The 19,926-nt window shown below is 50.4% G+C and overlaps 1 pseudogene; it reads right to left on the bottom strand.

Moving 5' to 3' along the window:
- Positions 1–640: 640 nt before the first annotated feature.
- Positions 641–19,926, bottom strand: part of LOC134517875 (sentrin-specific protease 2-like) — a 104,271-nt pseudogene continuing 84,985 nt past the window's right edge.

The raw sequence follows: 19,926 nt of genomic DNA, 5'->3' as shown, positions 1-19,926 counted from the left end.
CGTAACAGAGCGAGGATCGACACAAGCTCTTCATTGGGCAGACGCCTGGAGGCAGCGCCTGCGGCAGAGCAGCAATAATCTCCTACTTGGCTGTTCCTGGGATTCTCGCTGCTGAACAACGTCCTGGTTGTCCCTTCAGCATTTTGGGACAATCGCTTGGAGGTTCTGGTGCTCTGATACCCAGCCTGGCCAGAGTCGTCTTCCTCCATAGACTGTCAGTGAGCTAAAACCCACATTGATACGTCAACCTTTTCTTCAATGACAAAAAAAAATTAACCACTCTCCTTACCAGATCAAGCTTCATGCCAGTAAGGCTCTTTAAATAATTTAAATATATATTTCAACACAAATAAATAAATACTTCTCTTTTCACATTATAAAACTCCCTGGAGACAGAAAAAAACCAAACCAACCCCAACCACAGGGGTTTCTCTCGCAAATCAAAAGATGGTAAATGCTTTCTTCTGATGGTCATCACAAATCCACTTGTAGGCATCAAGTAGATGGTAGATTATTCCAGAAACAGAAGAAAACTCTCTTTGAGGAAACAGTAGTTCAGCACCTTCTTGTTGGGATGAGAAGTTCAGCTCATGCAACTGTTCCCACCACCAGATGAGTCCCATTTGTCCATAACGTGACCATATGTGTTGTGAGAGAAGTTCCACTCGTGCAATGTCACCACCACCAGATGAGTCCCATTCGTCCATAAGGTGGCCACGTGTGCTGCGAGGTGTGAGCAGCCCTCTCTGCGATGGAAGTTCACAGCATTTGTTCTTAAACATTTCCTTGCCCAGGTGACACCAACCTTTCCAGCTTGCACTTAAGGTGTGTTAGCTAATTTCAAAGAGAGTTACTGTCTCCAAAATAGGGGCGGGCGGGGTGGGTGGGGGGGAATAACAATCTTAACCACTACTTCTTAACCTACAGAGAAAAATGTTTTCCTTAACCTACAGAGAAAAATTTCTAACAACAACAACAAAGTATTAAAAAAGTAACTAGAAGAAGAGTTGGTCACCCAAAGGTGACCCCAGGGTTACTCCTGTAGTGCAGGTGTCACAGCAGCTCTTGATGGAGTATTTCCCACACCATCTTCTTACGGAAGTAAGGCATGTGGCTCTGAAAAGAAAAGAAAACTCCATGAAATGCACCTCATGGCAGAAAGAGACACAAAATACGCAGAAACACCCACTTAATTCTTTACTATGAAGTTCCTTTTAAGAACTGTCATCACTTGCCCTTCGCGTACAGCCTGGCTTTCACCCGCACAGCTCCTAAGAGGGTGACATGCCACCAAAACCAGATCTCCTTGACCACACAACAGCTTACAAGCACGTTCATAGAAGAGCACTGCCTTGGAAAAGAACCAGTGTCTTCACTGGTCAAAGGCTGAGACCCATTTCTCCCAAAGATCCCAAGGCCAGATCTCACAAACCCCCTGGCTGCAGTACCTCGCCCAAGAGGAATCTCACTGGGAGCAGACACCTCAGCCGCTGCGTAACTTCCCTGGCTCTTGTCTCTGTGCGAAAGGGGCTGGAGCTGTTTAGAACCTTCACTCACCTGTGTAAAGGTCATCGGTCTGTCTCTGCAGATGTAATCTGCGTATTTGCAGGTGAAAACACCGCAGTCGCTTCCGTTTGATTGCTGAGGGATTTCCTAATGAATGCAAAGAAGATGGAGAATTTGCCTCTATCTTCAAGGAAAAGCAACTTGGAAGCAGCACCCATTACCAAAAATACCCTAACCAGACACTCCTGAACTTGCACCATCCCCAGTAACCGCTCCCCAACACAAGGAACAGACCCCAGGAACTGCACATCATCCCTCCCCTCGGCTTCCTACGCTCGGATGTTACAAGCCAAATTCCTGGCAGGCTGATAAGGGACAGCAGGCTTCCTCCCTGCAAGGTGTCTGGAGCTTTCTACAGTGTCTTTCTGAAGTGACATCCCTTAAATCGAGGCTTTCGGTGCTGCTTTTCACTATTAACTTGTCGAGAAACATCAGCCCAAGCCCTTGCTTTGTCATGTGCCAGGATCTGGGCTGCAAACAAGCAGCCCACGTTCTCTGACAACTGCTAAAGAGACTTGAAATTTGACTTGTGAAATGGGGGCAAAGCCAAATTCACCTTCACGTGGCAGAGCAATTAAAAAAAACCCAACAAAGTATGCAGCCAGCAAGGAGAGGCACTGCACAAAGATTTCATCCCAGCACGGTTTCCTGGTCCACTTGCAGCCCCATGTGGTACCAGAAGATGATGCTTATGGCTGTTCTCTAAAGTCCTGGCCTTATGAGAAAGCGTTAAGAGCTTCGTGACAAGGAGTTCTAGTTCACATTTCAAGTGCAAGCAGTGCTCACTCACATGTGGCTCCATGCTGTGAACAGTCCACTCTGAAACATTCAGGTTCACGTTTCTTTTTTCACGGCTCTCCTCTTGCAGGTATTTGCTGGTTAAAACAAAAGAAGAAAATCACTCTTCATCGCTGTAATTCAGGCCGAGAAAAAAAGAGCTGCTGAAAGATCACAGGAAGATGAGTGGCAGGAGGGTTTTATTGATCACTAACAAGGTTGGTGCCCGTGTGCCACGGGGCTACCATGTCTTTGTCTGTGCTATAGGGGGAAGGTGGCAGAACCCAGGCATCCAAGACGCTGGGTGGAGGGGACGACGTGAGACCAGGGAAGGAGTCACTGTCAGACAACTCGCAGCAAGCGAATCCAGGATTTCTGGTTTGTTATCTACAAGACATGTGGAAACTTGCAGCCCTGTCACAGGGGCAAAATCCCAAAACGTTCTCCTCATTCACAACACAAAAGCACTGACTGAGCAGTTACTTACAGCAAAGTCTCACAAATCTTGTCCCCTCCTTGTCACAGGGAGTCGTAGTATTTGATGGTCTTCTTTCTGGTGTCTATGACCTGTTATTCAAAGGTGACTGTTAGACAAAGCACCACCTTGTGCTGCACAAACCTACATGACTTTTCTTCCCAGCTTTTTCTCCCGAGCCAGTTCTAAATAACAAGCCCATTTCACTCACCGCTAGTGTCCAGTGCAAACGCAAGTTAATGGGCACTAAGATGATGTCCTTGTTGAAGACATCCACACGCCTCGTCCATCTTCCCACGGCTTTGTAGCCCCCAGAAGCAAGTTTTTCATAAAAGAACGAACTAAAAGCGTGGACTGATGGATATCCTGCCTTCTTACTTCTTTCCGTCACAAGACCCATGTAGAAATTGATGACCTGTACCATAAAGAGGAAGCTTGAGATGTAAAACAAGACACTAGCTTACCAAATGAAAAGCACAGCAACATCTCTTTTCTGGCCACCCTGAAGTACGCAGCTGAGAGAACTCCAGCCTCAGCTGTCAGCTTTTGTTGTGAGAATTTCCCACTTGGTGACATCTGCAGTTTGATAAAAACACCTGCCACCCACTCCAAGAACCTACACTAACTCCTGGAAGCGGCACAATACAAGTAAAGGAACTGCCAGAAGCACCGGACCCTTCAGTACCTAAAATAAGAACCGTACAGAGATTTCTAGGCTCTGCAGTGCAGGTCATCAAATAACTTTGCAAAGACTTGTGTATACGCTGAAGGGGTATTTTGAAATAAACGCTCCATTAGAAGATCCCTGTGCTGCAGCTACTTTTACCTCATCATTTAGCCAGCAAAGCTTCCTTAGGGTGTGGATGTCCTCGCGCGTGACCCTCAGTTTGAAGGCACTGCTCAGGATCTCATCCGGCTCACCTTTGCCTAATGCGGCAACGACCTCCCTCTCCATGGCCTGAAATGGACAATTAAATGGGGAAGGACTTGTGAAACAGAGCGTTGAGTATGCCAACCTGTGGGCAGCTTTCAACTCAAACACGGCCTGGCAATGAAGCTCAGGTGACAGAGCAACTGCCTTTGCCGGCTTTCGGCTAGGTTAGCAATCGCCCTTTTTGGTTGGTTGGTTGGTTTCAGCATCCTGACTTGGAACTTCAGGGCCCAGGTTTGCCTCAATTTGTTTTCACCAAGGAAGCTGAGATAAAACGCAGGGACAAGCAAACACACAGCAAACGCCTTTCCCATGCAATGCTGCAGCCCTCGCAACGCTGAGGTTTAAGGCAACCGCAGCAGGCATTCTCCATGCCAAGGCAGCTAAGTCAGGAGCCTGAAAGAATGTGAGGGTGGGGGGAACTTCAAGGGAGCTGAAGTACCAGCAAAGGGGGAAACCGAGGCAGCTACACTGCAGTCAGGCAATCGGGAGTCCAGGCTGTGCATGCAACTGGTTGTCATTTGGACGTTTCCGTCTAAGTCCGCTTAAGGAACGCAAATAAACCACTGGGTCTGTTAGTATAAAATACTCTGAACTGCCAGAGCATCTTCTTCTGGGTTGAACGTGGGCTAGCAGGATAAGAAAAACCCCTGGTTTTCCTTGTACTGAGCATCACCCCGCAGACGTTGTAAACTCTGGACTTGCTAGCCCTTTCCAAGTCAATCCTCAAGAGGCAAAAAAGGGGGCGCTCAATTAGACGGCAACTCCCAAGAATAAGAGCAGCCAACATTCAGACAAGCAGGGGAACCTCAACTCCCACTCCCTGTTGCATAGCGTAACTAAGTGAACTCCTGTGACCACTGCTACACGCAGTGCAACCATGCCCAGAGCGCATCCGCGGCTCGGTGACATCCCGAGGACGTACGCAAGATGCTCAGGTCCCCCACAAGCAAGGCAACACCACGGAGCAGTAAAAGCTTCTATTTCAAGTTCTATCTTCATGCTAGGACAGGTTGAGAGGCAGATCCCATATAACTGTAGGAATCAGGTCAGCGCTGCTCTGGGAGACTGCTGTTAAACCTGGACTCATTTTTGTCCGAGTAGCAGAAGACTCACCAACCCTTAGGTTAGAGCACAACTCAAGGAGTGTGTGGAGCCTAAGATGCTTAAATCCTTGAAATCCTTCAAACCAGCTTTAGTGCTGACCTTTGCACTGGGAAGTCACAGCTGCAGACACTCCCTAACAGCTTAAATGCAAGTTCTTCAGATTTCAAAAAGCCTGAAGAACCACCTGTAACAAATGGAGTTCCTTGCAGCTGTTTCACAGCCTTCAGTTTTGTCTAACAGCCTGTCAGCTACAGTACCTCTGTGAGTGGAGTAAAGCCTTCTGCTCTTTTCTGCAGCCTTGGTGGTTTCTTTTCTTCCACCTCACAGGCAGGTGACTTTTTGGCCTCACCAGGTCCATCCTGTTGCAGAGTATCTTCTGCTGGTGGGGAGCCCCTGCGAGGAGCGGGAGAGAAAAAGAGAGAGAGCAGTGAGCTGTGGACCTGTACTGTCCCACGGAATTCTCAAGAATTCACCTTCTGGACAAGAAATGCTTTTTCAAGGCTCCTGCTGACTACAGCCTCAGTTGCACACGTGTGACAACATCGTCTCCGCTTCCAGCACGGTTCTTTCGGAGCAGCGAGACTGGCATAGAAGGAAGCGCTGGAGGCTTTGTAAATTCCTTCCCACCTCCCTGTGCAAGACTCCTTTGGTTTCTCTTGATCAGTTTCATTATTTGGAAAACAGGGAAGCAACCAGCACTTCCTCTGTCAAGTGCTCTGGGATCTACTGGGGATAAATGCTGCGTGCTAGGGCTTATACTGCAAGGTATAACATGAACACCCGCAACTCTACCTGCAGCCACATACAGTTAGCTTACGGAAACTAAGACCAGCACAGGGAACTAAAAATGGAACACCTACAGGATACTTACTTCCCTTCTGTAGGCTAGTCAAGAGAGTGACTGTCCCCATTTGGAGAGGATTACCAGTAAAACCACGCAAACTCTGAAGAGCAAACACACAGACAGTAAAGTTGTCCGTACACATCTGCCTTCTTCAAAACCAAGAATTTGCCTTGTCACCAAAGACAAGGGCAGGGAGACCTTTTCCAGGAGGGAGACCTACAACAGACTCTCACAGTATTCTCCACTTTCAGTCCAGCGTGGTAACAGTCAGTATCACAAGCTTCATCAAATGACTTCCCTTGGTAGTTAAATCCACAAAAAGAGGCAAGAAAATGTTCCTTTCCCTGGAACCCATCCTACCCTCTCAGTTCCTTTCTTTCCTTCTCTCCCCTCGAGCTCAGGTGAACCACGGACAATCCCAGCACACAACAGTGCCGCACGGCTAAAGAGAGCGCTAGGCTTTAAAGCGGGGAGAAGAACAGGCACGGAAAGAGACACGCGCACAGAGCCAAAAGAAACAAGAACCGTGATGAAAAGAGACTCTACCTGGTCACAACATCGCCCTGAGATGGCTCTGGGCAGCAAACATCCACCCATGTGATACCTGCACAGAAAAGCAGCAGTATTAGAAAAATACGTCAACTTGCAATTTTACTTTTCAAGTAAAAACAAGCACAGAAGCCAGAGTTCTCTCAGGCAGACGAAGCCTCAGAAAAACCAGGCACATTCAAGACTTCTGTTCCGTGCAATACCTGTCCTCCTCTTTTTTGCCTCAGACTCGGCACGATCGTCCGCGGGCGCACAAGTGCTGAGGAAAGAACACACAGAACCGCGGCTTGAAACTTCCTTCAGCTTCTACCAGGCTGACTTCCCTTCACAGGGCCCAAACTTCCAAAGGTACTTTCCAGAGCCCAAAGGTTGCCCCCTCCGGCCAAAGGCCCGCGGGCGGCGCGGGGCGGCGGGCGGCGGCGAGGAGGGCGCCGAGGGCCCCCAGCAGCCATCGGGACACACCCCCCGCGCCGGAAATGCGCCCGGCCCGCGCGCCCGGCGCCGCCTCCCTATTGGCTGCCGGGGAGCGCCGCCCCGCCCCTGCGAAACGGAGGGGAGGGACGGGCAGGCGGCGGGGCGCGCGCATGCGCGGCGCCGCCTGAGGGAGGCGGGAGCGGCCGCCCAGCCCTCCGCCGCCTCCTCCCCGCTGGGGCCGGGCCTGTGCCGGCCCGCCCCCGGCCAGGCGGGGAGCTTTCCCTCCCAGAAAGCCCCGAGCCGAGCCTTGGATGGACGTGGGGGGAGAGAGGCGCGTCTCCCTTTAGGGAGAGGCCCCGCAGAGCCCGGAGGGGCGGCCGTCAGGGGCCCAACCGAGGCCGGAGGGACCTCGCGGGGGACCCACAGAGGCCCGGGGGCCCCGTCGGAGGCCGCAGAGGAGCCCTGAAGGACCCAGAGGCGGGAGAAGCCGTTCCGCCTCCCGCAGGACGGGGGCGGGCCACACGGCCCGGCGACACGGGCTCTTGCGCGCCCGCTACTGCCTCCTGTGCTCTGCGGCGGTGAGGGAATGGCATTGCCGGGCTTACCCAGCCCTGGCCTCACGGCCCAAGCGGCGCTTTGTGCCGCTCCGCTGGGGAGCTGCAGGCGCTGCGTGCGGTTCCGCCATGGCTCCGCTGCAACTAGGGACGCGGACGCTGCGTTCGACCCTGGTGACCGACTGTGATGTAGCGGCGGCCAAGGGCCCGCTGCAGGGAGCCCGGCTAAAGCGGCCGCTGTGGGGCTGGCGAGTGCTGGGCTGGCTCCTGGTGGCCTTGGCTGGCTCTCGGGGGCCATTCTAGGAAAGGGGGAAGGATGGTCTTTTGGGGAAGGGCTCTTCCCTGCTCCCAAGGCAGATGTGGCCCACGTGAGACTCGTACAGCTGCCCTGTGCCACAGGGTGATGCTGAGGCTTCTCTCCTGCCTTGGGACCCCCTACCCTGGGCACAGGTGTGGAGCCAGCCCTGGGGCTGCAGGATTCCTCTGCCAGGCATGTCCCCCCAGCCGCAGTTTCTTCCACCCTGCAGCATAACCCACCGCAGGACAATGCTCAGAAAAAGATGAGAAATCTTCTCTGGGAACTGTGGTGGTTATTCTAAAGCAGCTCCTCTGTGCTTCCTGGTAACACCACTTCCTTGTCCTCACCAGGACAGGGGTTTGAATGCTGTTAAATGATTTGAAAACACCTGCGTGAATGGCTTTGTGTGTGCCAGAAAAGTACCTGACAGTGGCAGCAGGGTCAGTGTGACTGCGGTGCCCGTCCAAAGGTTTTGTCCCAGTCGGATTCCTTTGTGCGTGGTGTTTGGTGTGGAGACTCTTGTGATCTCTAGACGTCAATAACCAAACACATCAAGAAGTTACCATTTCATTAAATTAATGCCACCAGACTGAGGGTCTTTCCTTTTAGAGTGGAGTCTCTTGTTGCACCTTACACTAAATGTTTTGGGTTTTTTTCTCCTCTCTGTCCTGTATATGGCAAAAAATTCCCATTTTTCTAAAGGCAAATAAAGCAACAGCTGGATGTGCCAGAGGCTGCCTGTTGTAATTCCTGGCACGTCTTTACAGTGCAGTTTTACATCAGTTACATTTCTCAGTGCCTGTAATTGATGCAGCTGATGGTCATGACTTAATTCCTTACTGTGCCTTTGAGCTTCTTGCTCAGTCCATTGATGCGTAAGGACTCAAAATTAGGCTCTTTGGTGCACGAAAATCTGGAATCCCGTTACCAGACGTTTACATCCGCATGGATTACTGGAGTCCCACCTCCGATCCGATAGTGAATGCGGATCATTCCAGAATCTGAGCTCATTAATTGTGTGTTACCCAAAGTCTGTGCCTTTAGAGCAGCTTCAGTGTGAAAGCAGCTTCACACACCTGGGTGCTGAAGCAGCATATTTCCAATTAGTGGCATAACAAACTGAACAATTAACCTTAGGGCTGGAGGAATGGTTGGACATTTTAGCTATACCCCTACTTTTAGGTATGGAAAGCGTAATATGCTTAATCTGGCATTTCAATCTCTTTATTTCGCATGTGTTCGGGATGATGCCGGGTGGCACAGCGCTATCCCAGACTCCAAACCAGCACTGCGACTCCCCGCAGCGCGCCTTTGCTGGGGCTTTCGCTGGCTAATCTCGGCGGTTCTTTGCCTTGGGTACCATCCCCCTGGATCTGAGTCAGTTTGTCACCACAGCTGCCTTATGGCTCGTGTGTGTTTAGCCCGTCGGCACCTAAAGGCACCTGGCAGCTCGTCCCTGCTTCCCACCCCAAAACGGGCACTCCGGGAGGCAGACTCCGTCTCGTGGCCAAGCACGGGTCTGGGCGGTCTTACTCGGGGTGTAAAATGGCAGAACGTGAACTCGGCTCCTGCCTGAGCTGAGCAGGGCACATCTGAATTCCTGCCCGTCTTCTCCCCTGCCCACCAACCCCTCCCAGACGTTCCTCCTCCTCCACAGGCTGTCGCGGTGGTGTTTGTCACTCAGCTCAGAAGGGACACCGCCATCACCACCACTTTGTGGACCCAGAAGGACTAGGAGTGCCGGGCAGGGGTCCCTCAGCTTCCCGCCACCATTGCCATGGCAGGGGCTTGCATGGAGGTGGCACATCAGCTCAGCGAAGCCCCGCTGCAGCGTCTGCTCCACATCTGGGCTGGGCTGGGAGGATGGCTTTGGGGGAGGCGTGCGGAGACCCTGCTCTGTCCTCCCGGTGTCACCAGAGAGGTGCCCAGCACTCCTGGAGATGGGCTCTGCTCCCTCCCCTGCTGCGTGGTACCTGGCAGGGAAGGGCGAGCGCCTTCAGGGCGGCCACAGGGGCTTCCTGGGAAAGCCCCGCTTGTTTGGGAACGGCTCAGCAGTCGGCTGCGGGTGGCAACTTCTTCCTGTAACTGCTCCAACGTAACTCCCTCTTCTGCTCTGAGAAACCCACAACAATTTATTGTCGTTTAGACAGGTATTCTCTCACCCGATGACCCCTCCCCACCCAGGAAGGGGAACTGGGAAAAAACAAGGAAACCCGAGGACTGAAATTCAAACAGGTTTAATAGAATAAGACTAGACAATTAACATTAAGAACATAAAGAACCAGTATTGATCCCGATACCAATAGAAAATGCACAAGGACTATTCCCAGCCCATCCCATCAGCAGAAGCCGTGCTCTCCCAGCAGGGACAGCCAATGTGGGACCCTGCGAGTGCTGCGGCGTCCGGAGGAAGGGAAGGGCTCAGGGCTCCGGCACCGGGGCAAGGAGTGCTCAGGATGGCAGCCAGCAAGGGGGAGAGAACTCTGCAGCAAACTTTCTCATTTATACTGAATGGTTATAAATACAGAGAGACATCTATATACACAAATACAGAGAGACATCTATATACACACCTGCACAAGCGTCATTACGTATGCAGGCTTCACACTTCCAAACAAATCATAATTTGAAATACGGGTGGTCTGACACTGAGAAGGACACAAGAAATGCACAACTGGAGGGAAGCAGCAGGGAGAATCTTGCCCATCCACATACCCTGTACCCCTTTCTAGTGTTTAGAAGTTAATAAGCTTTGAAGAAATGAGTAGAGAAATCATATTAGCGTAAGCAAATGACTGAAGTCTTCATCCCTTTGACATATTTTTACAACAACCTTTGCTACATTACGTTAAGATGGATGTGGAAGCGGGACACCTGTGATCTGAGAGGAAACAGATGTGTATCTAAACCAGAAAATTAAACAGCTGCCTTAGGTTCATTCAGCCCTTTTGGATTTTACAACATTTTCCAGTTTTTAAACATCCACATTTTTGTTTCCAGATCATCATTTGTTGAAACCTCCCTCTTCAATCTCCCCCATTTTACAGGATTATGCCACTTCTTTAGTACTTCCAGCCTCCAAGGAACTCCTGGCACCTCACGCGCTCCGCGTATTGCTAAGACTGGCAATAACCCCTAAAATGTCAAAGCTCTTACCCGCCCCCCAAGCCCCAGGAAATCCTCCCGACCTAAAATGTCAAACACCAGGAGCCTGCATCACTCCAAAAGCAGTTTATGCCCCATTATCCTGACACATACTGAGGGTTCCTACAAGCCACTCCCACAGCTCACTGAAATCACAGAGTTTCTACTACCTCCTTTGGTTGTTCTTCAGACATTTTCTCTGCCTAATTTTTGCTCTTTTGCCAAACTAGGCTCCTGTAAGGAATATGCAATAACAAAAGAAGAAAAAACAGACTTCTTTACCCTCCCTATATTCAAACTCTGCCGGTAAGCAGATCACGACTGGTGTTTGCTATTAAATAACCATTTTATTCTAACCTTCAATTTGTGATGACTTGTACATTCCCAAAATCACCAGATCCCTTGATCGTTACCAACAGTTCTTCCCCTTCATTGGCCACTACTGCAATTGAGGTGGAAGCCCTGAAGTCCAGGCTTGTGGACTGGAACACCTGGAAGGAACAGCTTTTGCCTCTCTCCCCCTGAAGCACACCAGCACCAGACCAGATCACTGCTGGGGGGGCTGCGAATCCACTGGGAGGGAAAGCAGAGCAGCCCCTTCCCATGACAGTTCCCACACTCCACCAAAAAGAAAAAAAAAAAAAGGCTAAAAAAAGACAAGAATGTGTTTTGAAAAATGAGACTATCAGACAAGAAGCACGGAAGCCCAGCTTCCTCCCACCACCTCTGCCGCTTGCACTGGCCCTGGGGTTCACTCCGTGCCACCAAGCCGGCAGGAGACTAGTCCAGCAGCAAAAAGCAAAGGATTTTCTGACAGCTTCGGGTACCGACCAGCCCAACAAAAAGTCAGCTCAAGGGCAGCTGATGAAGGAGGAACACAAAGAACGACCTGTCCTTTTGGTGGCATCAAGCTATCAGATTGTTTCGAACCTTCTCAAACTGCTTCCTTACTTCTTCTGCCACAACTTACTAATAAAAATCAGCATTTTTAAAAAGAGATGCCTTAAGTATCTTGTAAGTACATCTATACCTTGAGCATTTCTACTATTCAAGTTACTCTGATTAAAAAAAAAAAAAACAACCAAAAGACCCGACTACCATATTAAACCATTGCTGACCAGGCACGTACCAAGTAATCACCACCACCATTAACTAATTCACACGACGAGACTCACTACTTTTCCCTTTAACTAGTCTTCTTCCCAGCCCTCCCATGCCTGAATCACATGCACTCCAGTGAGCGCAATTTCAATGAAGGAAAACACAATACAAGCGACTTGGAAAAACGTGGCAATTATTACAGCATACCGATGGTATCTCAAGTGTGTTCCAGTATTCGAAGTATTAGTAGCACCTAATAACTTAGAGCCTCTTCAGTTAAAAAGAGCTCCCGGAGTTTAATCCCACTGTGGACTATAAACTCTGAGAGAGAATTTGAGCGGGGATTTTCTTTCCCTTCTTTTTTTCACACACCCCTCCCTTTTTAAACTGTGACATAAACCAGTTTCAGTTTGCTTTGCTGCTGAAATAGCAAGTCCCATTACTTGCGAAAGCACCTGGTATTTCTTCTCCATCCCCAATGCTGACATTAGGACTCGTGGCTGCACAATCCAGTCAAGCCTGCAAAGCAACGCAGCTGGAAACGCAATCGGGGAAAAAAAAAGTCATCAGCTGATTTAATTTCCAGAACGGACTGGCTGTCCAAACACTAGTATAAGGGAGAAAGCAGAACACGTTTTCAGGAGCACAATTCTTGTTGGCAGCATAGACTTGGAGCAGCTCAACAGACAGTCGGAAAGTCATATCCTAGATTAGATCCGAGTATAGAAAAGGGAAGAAGAGGGAAGCAGGAAGAATGGGAAAGTACAGACTAGGAAGTAGGGGGGATAGCAATTGCTGTCCTATCACACCCTGCACAGTTACCTTTCCAAAAGACTTTGCTCGAAAGGTCTTCGTGTTTCCACTCCTTCTGATTGGAAATACAGCGCAGGTTATCCTGCCAAACTTTTACTAAAGGTCGGCTGCCGTCTTGAACTGCTTTTCAGTGGACTTGCACAACAGCAATTCAATCAACCTTTTATAAAAAAAACTAACCCACAGAAACCCACCTTGAGCAAGTCAGAACTAAGAGTTCCTCCCCAACAACACAACAGTTGTAGGAACGACGTGAAGACACCAACGGAGAGGGAAGACCGGGGGCGGCACGAGCCTATTCTCTAATCCCTGTCTTTCAGCATTCATTCCCATGCAGCATTTTTAACCTCCCGCAGACCAAGTTTTCCTAACCTCAGCTCCACGGAAGGACAAACACTTGCACTATTAAAGCTTCTTACAGGGCATCTGAAAGAGAAAAGGCCCTACCCAAAGCAAGACACTCCAATTTCCTGCTCAGAATTGTTACGTTCTCTTCAAAATGGATTTTTTGCCACCTCCAGTGAAGGCTAAAACCTCAAACTACTCATCACCTCCACAACTCCTGCTGAGGCTGCGAGAAGTTCAAAAAGTACAGGCTGATGAGGGAAAAAAGCACCCAAACCACAGCGCTGACCCCGGCACTGCACTTCTCCGTAAAAACTAAAGACCTCGAAGGAAAACAAGGCTCATTTCCCAAAGGAAACACACCCCGACCCCGACCCCGACGCCGCCGCCGGGGCCACGGCGGGCCCTTCCCGCGGCGGCTCCTCCCCTCGGGCCGCGGCGCCGCCCGGAGAGGGGCGGCGGAGGGAGGGATGGAGGGGAGCGCGGGCTGTCCCGGCCGGGCAGCGCACTCAGGCTCCGTGTATTACCCGCTCGCCGTAGTTCTGCTCCCCGCTGTCGCTCATCGTCCCGCCGCTCCCCGCCACCGGCACCGCCGACCCGACCGTCCCCGGCGCCAGCGCTCTCCGCAGAGGAAGTGACGCCGCCCCGCCGGCGCGCGGGCCCCCGCGCCAGGCCCCGCCTCCCCCGCCGCCGGCCCTGAGGGGAGGCCCCGCCCCGCGGCGGCCCTGGCGGGAGGCCGTGGCGGCTGGCGGCGGGCGCCGGGGGTGGCCCCCTCCTGCCCGGGCTCGGGAGCTGCTGGGGGCCGGGGGGGCGGAACCCGACGAGCGGCCCCTTCAGAGACAGCTCCGGTGCCCGGTGGAGCTGGTCCTGCCCGCCCGAGCGGGGCCAAGGCCAGGATCCTGTCTTTCATGGAAGCAGAGAAGGGGTTGGCTTGGAAGGGACCTTCAAGCCCACCCAGTGCCACCCCCTGCCCTGGGCCGGGACACCTCCCACCAGCCCAGGCTGCTCCCAGCCCCGTCCAACCTGGCCTTGAACCCCTCCAGGGATGGGGCAGCCACAGCTTCTCTGGGCAGCCTGGGCCAGCGTCCCACCACCCTCACAGCAAAGAATTGCTTCCTCACATCTCATCTAAATCTCCCCTCTTCCAGTGAAAAACCCTTCCCCCTCATCCCATGGCTCGTCCCCTCCAAAAGGCCATTTCCTAAGGAGAAGCGAGGCCCAGCTCCCACCCAACTGCTCACCCAGAGCACAGTGTTAACAGGCTGTTGCTCCCCAGGGGCTGCTCTCCGAGAACCTCCTTGGGGCACAAGGACACGAGCCCCGGCTGAAGGGCCAGAGCCCAGGAGGTGACCCTGTAGACAGAGGGGACGGTGGCTGCTACGCCTACCATTTCCCCACCACCTCAGACGCAGAGGCTTTCAGCAGCCACCAGCGCTGCCAAGCGACCAGCAGCAGGGATCCCCTGACGGAGGACGGGGGACAAAATCCTGCTTTTGTACTCAGCAGAGCACAGGGTCAGCCTCAAAACCGCAGCCCCCAGATGGCGAGAACCCAAGGGAAGGGGAAAGGACACTTCAAGCATTCATCTACTGCGTCCTAGCGGTAATAAACAGCTAAAATCTTCCACGTCCTCCGGGAGCCCGGGAAGATGTAGTATCTCATGGAGGGACAAACCACGACAAATGGCCTTTGCAATAGTCCTTCCTTTGGAGAACCTCCTCTGATTTGGGGACGGATTAAGCTCATCACTTTGAAAGCAGAGGGCGATGTGGCTGCTGACCCGCACCACAGCCAAACCACCGCGTCAGCCGGCCCAGGAGAGCAGACCTTCAGGCGAGGAGCAGCCCGGGAAGGCTGATCCCACCCACGGCGACAGAGGGCATGGCCCCAAAATCACCAGCTTTCCCCCAAAGCTGAGGAGAGGAGAGACCGCATCAGTGGGCAGGAATCACCTCACATGATGGTAACTGCCATTACAGAAACAACACCACACGGTCATTTGTACAAGCGTTCCAACACAGGGCTTCCAAACTGTCGTTTCAGTCGGGACGGACAAATGACAAGACCCTCCTTGAAGAGTGAAGTTAAGCTCTCTCTTTACTACAAACTTGGCTTTCTTATATATCTAATCTTTTGTTCACGCTCCGTTCACGCGTTCTTTCTACGCTTTCAATTGGTTAGGTTACATAGCACACGCGCTCGTAGCTACAATACGATTGGTTATTGAAATCCTCTTCGCATTGCTCAAAATCTGGCTTTCTCACAGCCTAAATCTCTTTGTTCTCTGAGGCAATCTTCTTCTTTCTCCTTTTTGTTACCTTGTCCTTATATGACGCAACTCTCGGCCTTCTTATGGGTACACTGCAATCTCTGTCTCTTCTGTCAAGGGGTCTATGGACCCGCCGTATCCCCCAACAATTCCCCCTTTTTGTTTTTGTGCTACAAATGCCGCCCCCATCACCCGCTGCAGGGCCCTTTGCAGTAGGGAGATGAGACATGGCACCATCATTAGCACAACTACAACTATCAACAGTATTATTAATCCTGCTTTGACTATTGAAATCAGCCATCCCGAGAGTCCCCAGTTTTGCAAAAGGTGATCAAGAGAGAAGAACACATCCTCTTCCTTTAACTTTTTCGTTCGTTCCATCAACTCTTGTATGCATGCATGAATAGATCGAGAGTGGTCTGATAAATTCATGCAGCACATCCCATCAAAATCTTGGCAGCCATGACCTTGAGCCAGCAACAAAAAATCCATCGCAGCTCGATTCTGCAGTGTGGCATGGCTAACTGAGTCTACATCTAACAGGAAACTACTCAAAACTAGAGAAGTAGCATGAGATTGCTTAGCCAGCCAACATCCAAGCTTGTTAAGCGTAGCGAGCGCTTTAGCTGACGCCACCCCGGGGGCTAAAAAGGATGCCGCGATTATTTCTCCAGGGTTCCAAAATTGTACATTGTCCTCGCAGCTATTTCTGAATGCGTGAGCACTTCGTTTTGGGCGCCTATAGCGCTGCACAATCATAGATGTATTTGGTGTTAGTAGGGTTAATCTTCCTAAACTACAGGGGCCCCCTTTAACATGAGAGGGGAAACCAGGCCATGCTCTATCTCCGCAGATGAGAAAGATTCCTGCTGGCACGCTAAGAGGGTGATTAGTAGATTTAGAGACATTGGTTGATGTGTAGTTGCACCAAACAGATTCATTTCTATAAACAATCAGGCTAGAATTCACACATTGAATGTTTGACTGATTTTTGCCTCTATAATTAAAATATAAGCAGTAATCCCTTTCAACAGAACCCCGTAATTCTAGTTCTTGTGGTTCGAGGTTACTGTGTTGCAGATAGGGTACCCCAGCACCCCAGTTATCAACTACCTCACCCCCTTTTGTCAAGCGCTTCCGAAACTCCGGCACAGGCCAGGCATCTAAGGGCTGTCCCACCAGACACGTTGAGAATGGATTCTCCGGTGATGAGGTTGACAAACAAAGCGTGTCCTGGCCCGTTAGGTTAGCCAGGGTGACCCATACATTATTCTTTGGTTGAGCTGGAATCCAAACCCTTGAGGAGAGTGCAGTAAATATGTTAAGGTGGATGGTGAGCAAAATAGACGGACTCATCATGCCGGTTCGCTTTGTTCCCCCGTCCCGGTTATCTTCAAATACGGGCGGACGCATCTTGCGGGCACCCACCGTGGTCCGTGATCTGTGGAAACACAAGCATAACCCCTTCCCCACGTGATTAAGTCATGCGGGCCCAACCGCTGTCCTGTCCTGAGGTCCCGCATCAGCACTTTTGCTCCAGGACCCACCCGTTCCTGGGTCACAAGAGAACCAAAGTGCCGAAGGAGGGGTGGCATCGCAGCAGGAGTATCATCAGCAAGCTGCAAAAAGTTCCATACATATACAGCTTTAGCTATTCGTGCCTCAGGGGTTTCCCCTAGCATTCCCCCTTTTTGTTTTTGTAAAAGGCGTTTCAGGGTACCGTGTGCACGCTCAACAATACTCTGACCCGTGGGTGAGTGGGGGATGCCTGTGACATGTGTCATGCCCCAGAGTTGTAAAAAACAAGCTACTTTTTGCGATACATAAGCAGGACCATTATCAGTTTTGATCTGCTGTGGGACACCTAGAAGAGAAAATGCACGCTGCCAATGGCGCAGGGCGTCCTGAGCTGATTCTCCAGGGTGAGCAGTGGCAACGAGGGCAGAAGAAAAAGTATCGATTGATACATGTATATACCTCAAACGGACGAATTCAGTAATATGTGTGACATCAGTTTGCCAAAGCTGTAAAGCACGTAATCCTCGTGGACTGGGGCCATAATATATAGGTACACGTTGATCTTGACAATCAGGGCAGGCTGCAATAATATTGCGAGCCTCAGCGTTACTAAGATTAAACTGACGTTTTAAAGCACGATATCCCTGATGATAAAAACTATGCGATGCCATCGCTTGCTGTTTAACATTGGGCACAGGTGCCAGGGCCACTGCAGACACTAAAGCATCAGCTTGTGCATTGCCTTCTACAATAAATCCTGGCAACTGGGTATGACTTTTAATATGCATCACGTAATATTCTTGCTGTCGCTTTTGTATTGTTATCCATAACAGTTTCAATACACCCAACAGCCATTCATTGGTTACATTACCTAAAACAGCCTTATCTAAACGTTGTACCAGTCCAGCCACATAAGCCGAATCTGTCACAATGTTGACAGGGCCGGGGAAGTTCTGAAACACCATGGTCATCGCCCGTAATTCTACGACCTGGGGTGAACCTTCTTGATGTTCGGTCTTATGTTGCCATTGTGTTCCTTGTCTCCAGACAATGGCAGCTTTTCCAGTTTTTCCTGATCCATCTGTGAACACCGTGGGGCCCTCCACTGGGTTTCTGTGACTGAGATTTTTCTGTGCAAAGGCCATTTGGGTGCCCAATTTGATCAGTGGGTGTGAAGGTAAATGGCAGCTCACCTGCCCTGTATAATTGGTCGTGGCTGCTTGTAGGGCAGTGCTGTTAGCTAAGCACCGTTCAAAATAATCACTCTGTACAGGGACTACAATCTGTTCGGGGTCTCTTCCCGTCAGTTCTGAACATCGAGTTCTAATTTTTATAATAACTTGTGCTATTAGCTCAAATAGACCAGGGGCTGTTTTCTTCGTCTTGTTAGGCAAAAAAAACCATTCTAAAACATGTAAGGGATCATCCCGTTGTTCACACCATTGAGCAATCATAGCAAATGGCACTAATTGATCTACTAACACAAAGGCCTGCACCGAAACCGCTAAGTCAAGTCTCCGTACATGTTTACTACTAATAGCTTGTTCTATCTCAGCTACCACTTTTTTCGCTTCCTCAGTTAACATTCGTGGGGCTAAAATATTAGTGTCACCTTTTAATAGCTCAAAGAGAGGTTGTAATTTGGAAGATGGAATACCAACATAGGGCCAAATCCAATTAATCATTCCTGCTAATTTTTGTACATCATTCAACATTTTTACTTCTATTTGTAGTTGGATAGGTTGTGGCATGACTGTCTGAGCTAATACTTTCATTCCCAGGTATAACCACGGTTGTTGCCTTTGTACCCTTTCTGGGGCGATTATTAAGCCGTATTCACACAATGATTCTCGTGTTTTCTGTTCCATTTTTTCTAACTGTTGCGGTGTTGCAGCCGCTAGCAGAGTGTCATCCATGTAATGGTGACAGTAATCAGATGGGAAGAGGGCAGGTGTTGGACTCAAGGCTTTTGCTACAAACCATTGACAAATTGTAGGCGAGTTTTTTATACTTTGTGGCAACACTTTCCGCCGATGTCTTTTGGTAGGCTCCACGTTATTCACAGACAGAACAGTAAATGCAAATTTTTCTCTGTCTTGTTCTGCCAGAGGGATGGTAAAAAAACAATCTTTTAAATCCATTACAACAATTTCCCACCCCATAGGTATCATAGTAGGCGAAGGTAATCCCGGTTGTAGTGCTCCCATTGTTGCCATGACATCATTAATCTTTCTCAAATCATGCAACAATCTCCGTTTCCCCGATTTCTTTTTGATAACAAATACTGGGGTATTCCAAGGGCTATGTGAGGCTTCTATGTGTCCTGCAACAAGTTGTTCCGTTACCAGAGACTGCAGGGCCGTTAATTTCTCTTGGCTAAGGGGCCACTGATCAACCCACACTGGTTTTTCTGTGAGCCATTTTAGAGCTAAAGTGGGCCGAGAACCACCCTGCAATACAGCGGCCCCGACTAAAAATCCGTAGTTACGCGAACTCCCCATTGGCCTAAGCAGTCCCTTCCCCATAGGTTTAAAGGAGTTGAGGTCACACATGGCCACACTGTAGCCCTTTGCCCTTCTGAGTTTACAATCGCAATAGGGTTAGTGGACACATAACTATTGGCAACCCCTCCGAGTCCTGCCACTCCCAAGGCATTGGAGGTTAATGGCCAAGCAGCAGGCCACTCCCTTAAAGAAATGATCGTCACATCTGCTCCAGTGTCTAATAATCCAGCCAGTCGTACCTTCTCGGGAGTGGCATCACTAAGTTCAAGAACACAATGCATTTGTGGGCGTTGATCAGATACCGTCTGCACCCAATAGACTTGTGGCTTTCCCGTAGAGCCAAAACCACCATTACCACGTGTAACGTTGTCCGTTTGTGGAACACAACTTCGAAATGGGACTAACTGAGCAAGTCGAGTTCCTTTCTCAATAGTCACAGGTGGTGTAGCTGTCGATACCACGGCACATATTTGTCCTGTGTAACCAGCATCAATCACTGCAACACGTACCATGAGGCCTTGTAAGGTGGTACTAGATCTTCCTATTAGTAAGGCACTTAAACCTTTGCCAATTGGCCCCCAAGCATCCAGGGGCACCTTGTGTACGATGGGTGCGGCTCCCCAGAGTCCACCACTTCAGTGCCTTCCTCACCCGTTATATGACTGCCCTCCTCGTCGTCTGACTCAGGTGGCAAGGATGGAAAACCCAGACTCGAGA

Source organism: Chroicocephalus ridibundus, chromosome 6 (assembly GCF_963924245.1).
Source record: "Chroicocephalus ridibundus chromosome 6, bChrRid1.1, whole genome shotgun sequence".
Lineage (NCBI taxonomy): Eukaryota > Metazoa > Chordata > Aves > Charadriiformes > Laridae > Chroicocephalus > Chroicocephalus ridibundus.
Note: the sequence above shows the minus strand (reverse complement) of the source record. Positions and strands in the feature narration are given on the sequence as shown.